At 43.0% G+C, this 15257-nt stretch overlaps 1 protein-coding gene across 2 annotated transcripts in view; it reads left to right on the top strand.

Annotated features, from left to right (window-relative positions):
* Positions 1 to 6544: 6544 nt before the first annotated feature.
* The window catches only part of LOC115474191 (ras-related protein Rab-5B-like), a 141030-nt gene continuing 132317 nt past the window's right edge, over positions 6545 to 15257 (top strand). For both annotated transcript variants that reach the window (XM_030209551.1, XM_030209549.1), the window contains exon 1: positions 6545 to 6632. The gene's annotated coding sequence lies outside the window, so the exon portion shown is untranslated. The remainder of the gene's footprint in view (positions 6633 to 15257) is intronic.

The raw sequence follows: 15257 nt of genomic DNA, 5'->3' as shown, positions 1-15257 counted from the left end.
CAAGTTAAAATAAAAAGTTCTGTCTCAGAGCAGAAACTTTAAAAAGACTAGACAAGGGCGAGTCCATATGTTCTAATAACTATGGTGCTTGAATTAATACAGTACACTACTGGCTTTGTTTAGGAACCTATAGTATTCTGTAACAATTAGAGTACAAGCACATGTATAATACAGGTTAGATGGTTATTGAGTGGTATTAAACAAAATTTGAAACTCTGCCTCTTTTATCCCTCATCCACTTTTTATGTATTATCAAACATTTCAATTACGTGACAACCAGTAGGTCCTGTTTATGTCAGATAATCTAAACTCTACTGTTTACAAATTTAATCGATTTACTACCAGACAAGAGTGGTGAAAGGGACTCTCCACAAAATATTTTTGCTGAACCTTGAGGTTAGGAATGACAAATTACCTCTTAGATGCATATTAGCAACCTAACAGGGAGATTTCTCCCAGTAAAGACAATTTGGAGCCCAACTATCCCTCCTCTAAGAGAATGCTTATCGCTGATTGAAGAATCCTTCAACAGCTACAGCTGACACCAGAGCAGCTATGTATCTCTCTCTTACATCTTGTTTCTCATATGCACTGTATTTGTTCACTGTTTGCATATAGGTAGTGTTATGATTCTGAAACCGGCAGAAATAAAAGGAGCCAGGTAGGTTTATATGAGAACTAGTTCCAGCTTCAAATGCTCAAGTGGTGTGATCATAGTCCAAGTCTAATTGCACTGAACTGAAGTACATGAGTTTTTGACATTCACTATAATTACTGATTTATTCTGGCCTATAGGCGATAGATACATTGTTTATATATTGTGATAAGCAAGCAGGCTCTACTTGTCAGTAAGTAAGAGTAAGGACTGATAATAATAAATAACAACCACAGTAGACTCTAGGATAGGGGTGTAGAGGCTCTTTAAAACTAGAGAATTACATTTCCCAGAAGGCATTGTGCCTTTAGTTCAGAGCAGATTGAGCTGAGGAAGTCTTAGGGAGGGGTTAGGCACATCTGCAGCTTCCACAGCTAGGAAGTAATTAGAAACCATGCAGACTGTTAAGAAGGAGACATTCAATCTATAACTCTCTTGGCAAAATGAGAAAGAAAACACAGGAGACCAAGCAGAAGGGCTCCATTGGAAAGTTGCAGAGGCTGACAGTTTTATTTATTTAGATCATTTATTACTACTACTACTTAACATTTCTAAAGTGCTACTAGGGTTACGCAGTGCTGTACAATTTAACATAAAGGACCGTCCCTGCTCAAAGAGCTTACAATCTAAAGGACAAGTGAAGTCAGTCCGATAGGGGCAGATCAAATTGGGGGCAGTCTGGATTTCCTGAAAGGTGAGAGTTAGGTGCCAAAAGTAGCATTGAAGAGGTGGGCTTTAAGCAAAGCTTGAAGACTTGGATTTATTTCCTATTCTTGGATCCCTCTATTGTGGACAAAATATATTTGAATTTTTTTTCCTTTTTACTGTGTTATATTGAATGTTGTGAATTTCCAAGCATTTTGATGTAATATCATCTCTATGTAATTAAGTGAAAATCAATAAAAGATTAAATATATTTAAAAAATGCCTGTTCAGTGTAGCTTTCCTACCAACTCTATGCCATTATAATATGCACATTGTACTTTCTTTGCTTTAAGTCTTCTTCTGAGACCACCACATTAATGTCTGCTTAATTTCCTGAGATTGAAGACCAAACCTGCTCTCCAAACATAAATCTTGCTGCCTTAGTTTGGCTCACTGGTTTACAAAACATAAATCATTAATTCATAACTTCACAACTTGGTTCTCCTTACCGGTGTCTCTAGCTACAGGTAAACTCAACCACTCAATGCATGAGGATGCTGCTGGAAAGAATTGCTCCCCCCCCTCCCTTAATTGCCACTGCCACAGTCAAACTTCTCCATATCGTGGGGGGGAAAAAACATTTCAAGCCTACGTGGTAAACCAATAGTTAATATAAGACTGGTGCCAGGCAGACTTCTATGGTCTGTGTCCCAATTATGGTTAGCTAGGTCTGGGTGGAATGGAGCAGGCTTCAACAGCAACATCAGTAGCTGAAAATTAAGCCAGCATTAAGCAGACTTCCTAGTTATTTTCAGTCTGATCCCTGAAAATGGCTAGGACAGCTCAAGATCAAGTATGTATATGTTATATCATATCACATATTAGGAGTGTATATTGTTGGCCAGACTGGATGGACCATGCAGGTCTTTATGTTACTAAGAAGCGTATTTTCAAAGCACTTAGACTTACAAAGTGACATATTAACCTATGGAACTTTGTAAGTCTAAGTGCTTTGAAAATAAGCCCCTATGTAAACAGGCCTATGCTGAAAGACAGCATGAAAACATGTTTCAGCCCTATTAAGACCAACAGCAAGTGCAAGAGCAGCAGTGGGTGCTATAATTTTGCAGGTCCCCCAAATCCTTGATACCAAACTGAAGTAGGAGGGGCATACCTTTAGAGATACAGAACTGGGGGGGGGGGGGGGAAGGGAGAGAATAATGGAACCATTTATACCCTGCTTTTTGGCATTCCCACCCCCATTGTTTAATTAGCTGGAAGAGTGAGGCAGCAATGACCACAGTAGGAAAAAGCTTTCTCCACTGTGAGGAACTAAAGGCTCTAAAGGTAAGGGGAAGGCAGGGGCTTGCTCAAGGGATTGTGGCACCCTGAGCCAGTGGCGTAGCCAGACCTGACATTTTGGGTGGGCACCATGTATATAAGTATGGGTAGTGTTTCTCAGGATACTAGAAAATAGTGCCTTAGAATGCACTTGATGATGGATTTCTAATTAGTCTGCCCAACAGCTGCCCTGCATCAACATAAATCACATACATACCTAATTGAAAAAAACAATATTTTAAAATATAGTTACATTATGCCATATCTTAAACTTGCCCAAACATAAGTCTACCATACTAACCTATGGTACTTTGTGTGTCTAAGTGTTCTGAAAATGTGCCACTAAGTTGCAAATCTTAACACCAATTCTGAACACAAATACCAATAACAGTACCTTTAAAATGGCAGCAGTGAATATACACAACAGCAATATACATCCCATTGGAAAAGGCAGACAACTCCGACTCAGATATCCCCACACAAACCACATGCCAGCCGAATCTCTCACCTGCTTGGTCACATGCAGAACACAGACCAACCGACATCAATTACAGAATAAAGGACCAAAAATTAGAAATTGTCCTGTAGCTTGGTATCAGCCCTTCCCTACCCCCCCCCCCATCCATCCCCATAGCCTGGGATCAGACCTACCCCCCCCCATCCATCCCCCCTAGCCCAGCATCAGCCCTTCCCTTCCCCATCCAGCCCCCTAGCCCAGCATCAGCCCTTCCCTTCCATACCCCACATTCATCCCTATAGTCTGGGATCAACCCTACCCTCCACCCATCTATCACTGTAGCCCGGTATCATCCCTTCCCTACCTTGCCCCCCCCCCCCCTCACTCATACATCCTTATAGCCTGGCATCAGCCCTTCCCTACCTTTCCCCATCATCCATCCCATAGCTAGGCATCTACCTTACCCACACCCCTCCGTTTATCCTAGTGTCAGCCCTGTCCTATCCCCCTACCGATCTCCCCATAGTCTGGCATCTCCCTTGCCCTTCCGAATCTCTCCCCCCCACCCAGAAGCCCACCAGCATTACACTGAAACTATTTAAAAAAACATTTGTGTTACCCAAATTAGTTGCACAGTGTGCAGTCTGTGTATATGGTGGTAGACTGTGCTCAGTGTGTTGGCTCCTGTACATGTGTGTGGTGGCTGTGGGCTGCAGGGGAGTGCTGAGGCCTGGGGAGGGAGGGGACTGAAAGGCCTTCATTTCTATTCTCCCTTTCCCCGGGGTGTCTCTGGCCCACTTTGTGGGTCACACATGCAAAGCCCTACTCTCACAACTAAAGTGAGTTCAATTTTTTTTTTTTTAAAGTAAGCAGAGGGTGTAATTATGAATATTTATCCCTGAGTGAAATCTCCAGAAGTTAAACTAAAACACCAAAAAGGTTCTGTGACCAAAGACTGGACTGTGCCCCAAACAAAAAAGTGAAAGTGATATGTATAAAATATAATTGTACCCAATTTATGGTTTAACTAGTAAAAGAGGCCCGTTTCAGATCAAATGAAACGGGTGCTAGCAAGGTGTTCGTCGCCAACCCTCCCCCCCTGGCCAACCCCTTTGTTATTCTTCCATTGCTCCGCCCCCAATGTCATGACGTTTGATGCGAGGGCGGAGCCCGGAGCGATTTCCCTCCCTCCCTGCCAACCCCTTTGTTGTTCTGCCATTGCTCCACCCTCGAGGGTGGGGCCCAGAGCGATTTCCCACCCCCCCCATACCTCCCTCCCTGCCAACCCCTTCGTTGTTCTGCCATTGCTCCGCCCTCGAGGGCGGGGCCCGGAGCGATTTTGGTGGCTTCACCACCACGAACCTTCAAACCTTTTTGAATGAAGTCAGGGCTTAGCTTCACTGACGTCAGTGTCCTCAGAACGTTGAGGGTGAGTTTTATTATAGTAGATGATGTAAACAGGACAGTGAAACATTTTGCTGCTTTAAAAAAGGGATGCATGATCTTTCCTTACCTCAAAACACCTTCTACACAGTTTACACTGAATCTGTGTATAAAGTAAAAAAAGCTAAAAGTACAAGGTGGGAAATTTAAAGGAACAACGTGAATGATGTCATTTGAATATTGATGCTAAGGGATAATGAAAACAGAGTGTTTGCCAAACCAATTATCTTAATATAAAAGAAAAAAAACCCTAAATTTATGGCCATCTTAATAAAAGAAGACATACCAACATGAACACCATCTAATTAAAAAGAATATACCAACAAGCACTCTCCAAATAAAAACTTAAGCAAACAAGTTAGGTGCATTGTGTCCTAATGAAAAAGAGTATAATCAATGACAAGCATTCCACAAATAAAAACTTAAAATTAAGCAAACTAAATGCATCATGCGTATGGATTTTCTGTGCGGACGTATACACAATATATACATTAAAATCATTATAAAGTGCTTTGTGCTATAATAGATGATTAAAAAATGGATAAATCAAAAAATGTTTTAAAAACCTTTGCAGCGAGCATGTAATACATAATAAATACAATAGGATCAATACAAACTTGGAAACAATAAGAAGTGTGTCTTGCCTATATCACAAAATAAAACAGTTTAAACAGTAAAATCAAGAAGCAAACCTTGCGCAGAAAAAGCTTATTCTAGCTCTGCTTAGCATCGCATTTTATCAATGAAGCCTAGTCTCTTGACCAGATAGCAGGGGCATAGTCAGACACCCAATTCTGGGTGGGCCTGAACATGACAACCCCACCCAACATCTCTCCATCCCTTCACCCCCCTCAGGGTTGGCACAGCAGCAGGTATGAGTCTCTGCCAGCTGACAGCAAAGAACTGAAGGCTTTAAAGGGTAGTGGGGGGGGGGGGGGGAGGGAGTGATGGGAAAGTTGAATTGAGAGACCCCCCATCTGCAGGGGAGGAGAGGGAGACGTGCCTGACGTCTTCAGCTGGGGTGGGGGGGGGGGGGGGGGGGGGGCGCTGGGAATTCCTTCCTGGCTGCAGTCTGCAGACCACATCACAGCTGTTATTACTGCTGGGTTGGCCTGTGCCCATCATGTCACTGAGATACAATAACTCCATGCAAATGCAGATCTCAGGAACACCTACAGGCAGAGCTCTTAAAAGTACACATGCTCCTGCTGGCACTATACTAACAAATGCATATTCATCCACACCATTTTATAAAAACCATTTCCACATGCAGAACGTGCCTCACACGCAGAAAATACTTTAGGAAACTATATTCAAAACTAATTAAAAATGGGAAAAAAATCCCTTTTTCCAAAATCACAACAGTAAAATAAATCTACAGGGCATAAAAAAGTCTTGCATTACAGACAATAAGTGTGGGAAAGTACTGTGCATGTGCAAGTCCACGCTTGCAGGAGAGTAATGCAAGTGTGTAGGAGACGCTTCACATGCCCTTTACTAGACATGCAGACGGCCGATCAAAAACTGCGGCTATGGATCACACAGGACGGGAGATCTCTTTCGCTGGATTTCCAAGGATGGATCTAACGCTTTTCCGCCAAGTATCTCACGGCCAACCCCAACACAAGGACGTCAATAAAGTCGAAGCCGCTCCATAGTATCAACATCTCCAAATGCGGTAAAAGGCAAATCGGATGAAGCAGATACTCAGCAATGCACACGCGACCCCCTTGGTAGCATGATATCTCCCCTTCTCTCTCAACCCCAAACCGTCAGCCCTGGTCTGGCTGGCATCTGTCTCAAGATCACCCATGATGACCAGAAGCTTAGCAGAGACCTATAGAAATGATTTGTACTAGTAGAGCTACAATTTCTCCTCTCCACCGGGGCCCGGCCCACCACTCCTGCCTGGCCCTGCCCCCCCCCTCCCCTCCCTCTGAAGTGACTTCCTGTTTCCGACAGGGCGGGAGTCGGGACTCGGCCGAGGGAGGGAAGGATGTTGCGTCAGAGGTGGCGGGACTCCAGAGGAGGAAAATCGTGGGGCTGGCCAGCTAAGCTACGCTACGGGCGACCTGAACTATAAGTTTGAAGGTAGGACGCGGGCGGAGAGTTTGAGTATGAGGGGAAAATGCCTGATCGGGATTTAGGCTTGAGAGAGAAGGAAAGATACTATGTCAACGAGGAGGGTGGGGGTCGCCTGTGGATTATGGAGTGTCTGTTTTTTCTGGTTTGACTCACCACACTTGGAGATGTTGATACCTTGGGGCGGCTTCGATCTCGTTGACGTGCCCGTGTTGGGGTTGTGTCTGGGAGCTGCGCCTGGAGGAAGGAAGGGCGCAGGACCGTGGACAGGGGGGGCGTTCTGACCAGGGGAGAGTCGGAGAGGTGGTAGCCCGCGGAGGAGGGGGCTCCTCGGACGCATGTAAGAGTGTGACTTGGTACTTCTGCATAATAGATTTCCATGGCAACACAGAAAGGCAGAAAAGTACCAGTCGATCCACCCAGTATGCCCATTTGTGTCTTGCCTGCTGTGATGTTGTTGATTTTACTTGTTCTATGACATTCTTCCTTTCAAAGGGTTTAACTTTGGGAATTACCCAGTTAAACCTTTGCTCTTCAAAGTTATCCCTGCTGACTGGTTAAAATTGTCATGGGTAATGTGACTCTTGCTTGAGCTTACGATTTTAACCAGTTAGCACCAATTTTATTATTAAGTATAGAAATAGACAATGATGGCAGAAAAAGACCATAGGCCTGTGCATTTTTCCCATCTAAACCAACAGCCCAATAACTACATCCCTTTCTTTTTCCTCAGATTTTTAATGCCTGTCCCATGCTTTCTTGAATTCTACTACTACTACTTAACATTTCTAGAGCGCTACTAGGGTTACGCAGCGCTGTACAATTTAACAAAGAGAGACAGTCCCTGCTCAAAGAGCTTACAATCTAATAGACAAGTGAACGGTCGGTCCGATAGGGGCATTCAAATTGGGGCAGTCTGGATTCTCTGAACGGTAAGGGTTAGGTGCCGAACGCAGCATTGAAGAGGTGGGCTTTAAGCAAAGACTTGAAGACGGGCAGGGAGGGGGCTTGGCGTAAGGGCTCAGGAAGGTTGCTCCAAGCATAGGGTGAGGCGAGGCAGAATGAGCGGAGCCTGGAGTTGGCGGTGGTGGAGAAGGGTACTGAGAGGAGGGATTTATCCTGTGAACGGAGGTTACGGGCGGAAACTTAAGGGGAGATGAGGGTAGAAAGATAGTGAGGGGCAGCAGACTGAGTGCATTTGTAGGTAAGAAGGAGAAGCTTGAATTGAATGCGGTATCTGATCGGAAGCCAGTGAAGTGACTTGAGGAGAGGGTGATATGAGTATATCGGTTCTGGCGGAATATGAGACGTGCAGCAGAGTTCTGAACAGATTGAAGGGGGGATAGATGGCTAAGTACATAAGTAGTGCCATACTGGGAAAGACCAAAGGTCCATCTAGCCCAGCATCCTGTCACCGACAGTGGCCAATCCAGGTCAAGGGCACCTGGCACGCTCCCCAAACGTAAAAACATTCCAGACAAGTTATACCTAAAAATGCGGAATTTTTCCAAGTCCATTTAATAGCGGTCTATGGACTTGTCCTTTAGGAATCTATCTAACCCCTTTTTAAACTCCGTCAAGCTAACCGCCCGTACCACGTTCTCCGGCAACGAATTCCAGAGTCTAATTACACGTTGGGTGAAGAAAAATTTTCTCCGATTTGTTTTAAATTTACCACATTGTAGCTTCAACTCATGCCCTCTAGTCCTAGTATTTTTGGATAGCGTGAACAGTCGCTTCACATCCACCCGATCCATTCCACTCATTATTTTATACACTTCTATCATATCTCCCCTCAGCCGTCTCAGCCTCTCTTCATAGGAAAGTCGTCCCATCCCCACTATCATTTTCGTCGCCCTTCGCTGTACCTTTTCCAATTCTACTATATCTTTTTTGAGATACGGAGACCAGTACTGAACACAATACTCCAGGTGCGGTCGCACCATGGAGCGATACAATGGCATTATAACATCCGCACACCTGGACTCCATACCCTTCCTAATAACACCCAACATTCTATTCGCTTTCCTAGCCGCAGCAGCACACTGAGCAGAAGGTTTCAGCGTATCATCGACGACGACACCCAGATCCCTTTCTTGATCCGTAACTCCTAACGCGGAACCTTGCAAGACGTAGCTATAATTCGGGTTCCTCTTACCCACATGCATCACTTTGCACTTGTCAACATTGAACTTCATCTGCCACTTGCACGCCCATTCTCCCAGTCTCGCAAGGTCCTCCTGTAATCGTTCACATTCCTCCTGCGACTTGACGACCCTGAATAATTTTGTGTCATCGGCGAATTTAATTACCTCACTAGTTATTCCCATCTCTAGGTCATTTATAAATACATTAAAAAGCACGGACCCAGCACAGACCCCTGCGGGACCCCACTAACTACCCTTCTCCACTGAGAATACTGGCCACGCAATCCTACTCTCTGCTTCCTATCTTTCAACCAGTTCTTAATCCATAATAATACCCTACCTCCGATTCCATGACTCTGCAATTTCTTCAGGAGTCTTTCGTGCGGCACTTTGTCAAACGCCTTCTGAAAATCCAGATATACAATATCAACCGGCTCCCCATTGTCCACATGTTTGCTTACCCCCTCAAAAAAATGCATTAGATTGGTGAGGCAAGACTTCCCTTCACTAAATCCGTGCTGAGGCCGGTGAGGAGTAAGTTGCAGTAGTCCAGGCGAGAGGTAATGAGAGCGTGGACGAGAGTTCGGGTGATGTGTTCAGAGAGGAAAGGGCGAATTTTGCTGATGTTAAAGAGGAAGAAGCGACAGGTCTTGGCTATCTGCTGGATATGCGCAGAGAAGGAGAGAGAGGAGTCAAAGATGACTCCGAGGTTGCGGGCAGATGAGACGGGGAGGATGAGGGTGTTATCAACTGAGATAGATAGAAAGTGGAGGAAGAGGAGAAGTGGGTTTTGGTGGAAAGACAATAAGCTCAGTCTTGGACATGTTCAGTTTCAGGTGGCGGTTGGACATCCAGGCAGCAATGTCGGATAAGCAGGCCGATACCTTTGCCTGGGTCTCCGCGGTGATGTCTGGTGTGGAGAGATACAGTTGGGTGTCATCAGCATAGGGATGATACTGGAAACCATGAGATGAGATCAGGGAGCCCAGGGAAGAGGTGTAGATTGAGAAGAGAAGGGGTCCAAGGACAGATCCCTGGAGAACACCAACAGATAAGGGGATGGGGGTGGAGGAAGATCCATGAGAGTGAACTTTGAAGGTGCGGTGGGAGAGATAGGAGGAGAACCAGGAGAGGACAGAGCCCTGGAACCCAAATGAGGACAGTGTGGCAAGAAGTAAGTCATGATTGACAGTGTCAAAAGCAGCGGATAGATCGAGGAGGATGAGGATGGAGTAGTGGCCTCTGGATTTGGCAAGGAACAGGTCATTACAGACTTTAGAGAGTGCTGTTTCTGTCAAGTGAAGAGGGCGAAAACCGGATTGAAGCGGATCGAGGATGGCATGAGAGGAGAGAAAATCAAGGCAGCGGCTGTGGACTGCGCGCTCAAGTATCTTGGAGAGGAAGGAGATGGGGCGGTAGTTGGAGGGACAGGTAGGGTCTAGTGATAGTTTTTTGAAGAGTGGCGTGACTACGGCATGCTTGACGGTGTCGGGGACAGTTGCAGTGGAGAGAGAGAGGTTGAGGATATGACAGATGGAGGGGGTGATAGTAGGAGAGATGGTGTTAAGTAAGTTGGTGGGGAAGGGATCAGAGGAACAAGTGGTGCATTTTGAGGAGGAAAGAAGGCGGGCGGTTTCCTCCTCAGAGATATCAGGAAAGGAGGAGAAGGAGGTCTGGGTTGGTTGGTTGGTTGAGGGAGAGGGTTGAAGGGTGAAGAGGAGGAGGTGGCTTGGTAGTGAATTCTGATACAGTCTTCATCGCCACCATTTCTACTGGGAGGCTGTTCCATTCATTCAGTCTTTTTCTGTAGTCAAGTGTATTTGTTGTCCAAACCCAGCTAAACTAGCGAATTCCAGTGCTTAATTTTATATTGATTGAAAAATATTTTCTCTTGATTTGTTTTAAATGTCAGGACTAATGTCAGGAAGTATTTTATTCACGGAGAGGGTGTTAGATATGTGGAATGCCCTCCCGCGGGAGGTGGTGGAGATGAAAACGGTAATGGAATTCAAACGTGTGGGATAAACACAAAGGAATCCTGTTTAGAAGGAATGGTTCTGTGGAATCTTAGCAGAGATTGGGTGGTGACGCCGGTAATTGGAAACAAAACGGGAGCTGGCCAGACTTCTACGGTCTACGCCCTGATCGTGACTGAATAGATAGGGATAGGCTGGAGTGTAAATTTTAAGGCGCTTTGATGTTAGCTTCAGAACTTAGTACAAGAACAGTACTGGGCAGACTTCTACGGTCTGTGCCCTGAGAAAGGCAAGGACAAATCAAACTCGGGTATACATATAAAGTATCACATACCATGTAAAATGAGTTTATCTTGTTGGGCAGACTGGATGGACTGTACAGGTCTTTATCTGCCGTTATTTACGATATTTAATACTTTCATAGTGTGTCCCCCTAGTCATTGTATTTTTTTCAAGAGTAACTGATTCACATTTACTTTCATTCCTCTTTTTGTTTTTATCATAGCTTTCCTCAAGCCATCTCTTTTCCAAGCTGAAGACTCCTAGGCTGTTTAGCTTTTCTTTAAATGGCAGTTGTTTCCAACGCCGCTATCATTTTGGTTGGTTGTGTATTTTTTCTAGTTTTCTTTCTTTTGTTGTTACTTGTTTTTGTTTTGATTTCTTTTGAAAAGGCAGCAGCAATGCGAATTATACAGCTGTCTGTAGTTACTCTGTAACTCTTAAAGCCCTTGCTCCTGAAAAAGCTTCATTAACATAATAATCCATTTTGTTGGTCAACTATTCTGAAGTCTAGGATGTTTGTTCTACTTTAGTTTGGCTCTGATGCAGTGTATAGATTACTCAGATAGTACAGCAATCACCAGACAACAAGTAGCCCCAACTGTAAATCTGACATTGCATTTAATATGATCTTGTCATGAACGAACTTCCTGTTATCTGTTTGACAGAGACCTCTTGCAAAAATTCCAGTATTTCTTCACTTCTAGTTGATCCAGCAGCTGACACTCTGTACTATATATCTGGAAAATTTGGTTCCCTTTGTAACAGGATCTCAGCTTTGCATGCTATCCTTTGGGTATTATCTATATCCTTCCCTTGTAATGGTAGCTCTTAAATAACCTCTGCTTAATATTAGACCACTTATTTTTCTTCAGAGCAGCCCTCAGCAGCCCAACTGCTGCTCTTGCACTTATGTCAAAGGGTTTTAATTTTTTCTTAATGTAAAGTTACTTCTATCACTTTTTACCTGTTGTGTCCTTTTCTGTTGAACAGACTAAATGTGGGAATACTTTGGAGGCTACAGTAACATACATGTATATATATTGCACACAGAAATCTCTTTTTTTGTGGTCCTTGATGCTTGCTGCTGTGTTGCTTCTCTTCTGTCAGTAAAAATGAGATCAAATCTGCATTCTTGATAGTGTGGATGGTGTGAGTACCATGCTGTAACCAGCTGAGTTCACCATCCACATTCATATTAGAATTCTTTCATAATTATGGAAAAATTTCTTAATTGTTATCATTGGCAATTAATTGGTTTGTACTGCATGCTCTTTAGCAGAGTAGTGTTCCAGAAACACTTACCTTAATTTCTCCAGGAGCCTGACTTTTTTTTTTTATTAAGCCTTCCATTTGGAAATGCAAAATAAAAATCCCAGGGTTATGGGAAAGAAGTGACTTTTTACCAGCTTTTCCATTGCTTGTTGCCTCTGGTTTGCACAGTTTCAAAGTAGAAATAGGAGTTTCAGGAGAATGTTAATGTTTTTCAGAAGTAAGAAAGATGATATGGAGGCATATTTTCAAAGCACTTAGCCTTCCAAAGTTCCATAGGTTTCTATGGAACTTTGGAAGGCTAAGTGCTTTGAAAATATGCCTCAAAGTGTTCAATCTTTTGATTTTAACTAATTTTTTTCTGGTGGACTAAATACTCATCACCTTAGAAAGATAGTCAATAGTGTTCTGGAAAGCATTAACATTAGTTAAAACAAATCCAAGCAGGCAGTTTTAGAGATGATACCTTTATAAGAATGGTGAATGTTTAGAAAAACTGAAAGCTTCTGTCTAAGCATTATGTACTCATTTGGGGGCCCTTTTACTAAGCTGTGTAAGTGTCTACGCGTGCCCAACGTGTGCCAAAATGGAGTTACTGCCTGGCTACTGCATGGCTCTTGTGGTAATTTCATTTTTGGTGCACATCCGAGATTCGCGTCTGAAAAATAATTTTTATTTTCGGACGCGTGTATTGGATTTTCACCAAGTGGCATTTGGCGTGTGTAGGCCATTACCGCCCGGTTACTACATGAGTCTTTACCGCTAGGTCAGTGGCTGGCAGTAAGGTCTCAGACCCAAAATGGACGCTTGGCAATTTTGATTTTGCTGCACGTCCATTTTCAGCAAGAATATAAAAAAGGCCTTTTTTTACAGGCTTGCTGAAAAGTAGATCAGCGTGGGCCAAAAACCCGTGCCTAGACTACCGCAAGCCATTTTTCAGCGCACCTTAGCAAAAAGGACCCCTTATTGTTTTTTATATAGATTTGCTATAATGCTCTATCTAAAAGAAGGTCAAAGTGGTTTATAAAATTAGTAAAATTATGAAGGGAAATAAGAACTCCATAACATTGATAGGATAAACTCCAGAGAAAACTACATAAGCAATGAAGGCATCGTAGTGCTAAAAATTCAAGCTTAAGTCTTACTTCATCAATCTGTTACATTTTAGAAGACGTGAACAAATATACTTGTTTTTATTTTTTTGCACATTAGATCCACATGCCTCACTAGTGTAGTCCGAGGTGAGTTATAATTCTAACAATTAATTTACAATCCCATCAATTAATAGCTTAATATTAAACAGTAACAATAAAACCCTTACTCCTTATTCATCACTTACCCCCTTTCACTGCTATATATGGAACTTTACTACTTCTGAAGCTTTCGCCCTACTCAGGCCCAGCCCACCAAAAAATCACATTTTTCTGGAATGTGAAGTCGAGTCTTTTGAGCCAAACCTCCAATGGCAGTGTATTCCTTAAGCAGGGATTCTGTATTGCAAAGGTTCATTGCAATGTCTTTTGCACATTAATCTCAGAAACACTGTCAATAAAAATTGGATAAAATGTAGATAAATGTGACTGTCTCTGGGAAAAGATGACTCAAGCAGCAGATCCAAAATGTTGAGAATGGCTGATTATCTTGTGGGTACATAAGCAGTCTGAAAAAATTTCATATTTGAACTTCTGTAACTTTTTTCATTTTTTTCACATAAAAGGATAGGGTTTGGACTGTTGTATTAGAAATTGTTTGCTCTAACAGAATTTATTAAAATCTCTCTTTTTTTTTTTTAAATTTCTGGTGATTTTAGTCACCTTTTCCCAGAGATGATCACAAATGTGAGCCTGTTGATATAATGTATTTGGATTTTTAGAAAACTTTAGGCAAAGTATCCCATGAAACACTCCTGAGGAATTTTTAAAAATCATGGGATAGGAGGCAATCAAAGATATTAAATCACTGTTCCTCATAGGAAGCTCATAAATAAACTTAGCAGCTTGGGGATGGGACCTAAGTTGGTAAACTGGATCTGGTTGACTGATAGGTGGCAGAAGGTGGTAGTAATGGAGTTCACTCGGAGGAAAGAAAGGTGCTTAGCGAGTGCCATAGGGATCAGTACTGGGGCCAATTCTATTCATTATATTTATGAGCAGTATTGTGAAAGGGTTAGAAGGAAAAGTTTGCCCTTTCTACAGATGATGTGAAGGTTTGCAATAGAGTGGATACCTCAGAGGAAGAAGTGAACTACAAAACTAGAGTGGTCTAATGTTTGTCAGTTAAAAATTATTTCAGAGAAGTGCAGAGTGATGCACTTATGGAGAAGAAATCCAAAAGAATTGTATCTGATTGGGGGAAAGATGCTGATATGCACGGACCAGGGGAGGGATGTTGGGGTGATAGTGTTTGCTGGTCTCAGAATGGTAAAACAATGTGATTAGAAGGAGTGGAGGAGTAGTCTAGTGGTTAGAAGAGGCTGGTTCAAATCCTGCTGCTGCTTCTTCTTGTGATCTTTGGCAAGCCACTTAACCCTCCATTGTCTCAGGTACAAAATTAGATTGTGAGCCCTCCAGGGACAGATAAATACCCAGTATACCTCAATGCAACTCACCTTGAGCTACTACTGAAACAGGTGTGAGCAAAATTAAAAAAAAAAAAATAGAAGGTGGCCAAAACCAGAAGGATGCTAGGCTACATAATGAGAGGCATAGCCAGCAGAAGACAGGAGGTATTAATGCCACTGTAAAAGTTGTTGGCGAGTCCCTAATGGAAGTATTGTGTACAGTTTTGGAGGTTGACTTGAAGTGGTTCAGAGGTATGGGGTTTGTGCCAAAAACATATGAGAAGAGACTTAAAAGACCTGACTATGAGGCATATTTTACTACTACTACTACTACTATTTAGCATTTCTTTTTTTTTTTTTTTTTTTTTTTCTTTGCAGATAATTAGTACATTTGTAGCCA

This window comes from Microcaecilia unicolor, chromosome 7, assembly GCF_901765095.1.
Source record: "Microcaecilia unicolor chromosome 7, aMicUni1.1, whole genome shotgun sequence".
Taxonomy (NCBI): domain Eukaryota; kingdom Metazoa; phylum Chordata; class Amphibia; order Gymnophiona; family Siphonopidae; genus Microcaecilia; species Microcaecilia unicolor.
Note: the sequence above shows the minus strand (reverse complement) of the source record. Positions and strands in the feature narration are given on the sequence as shown.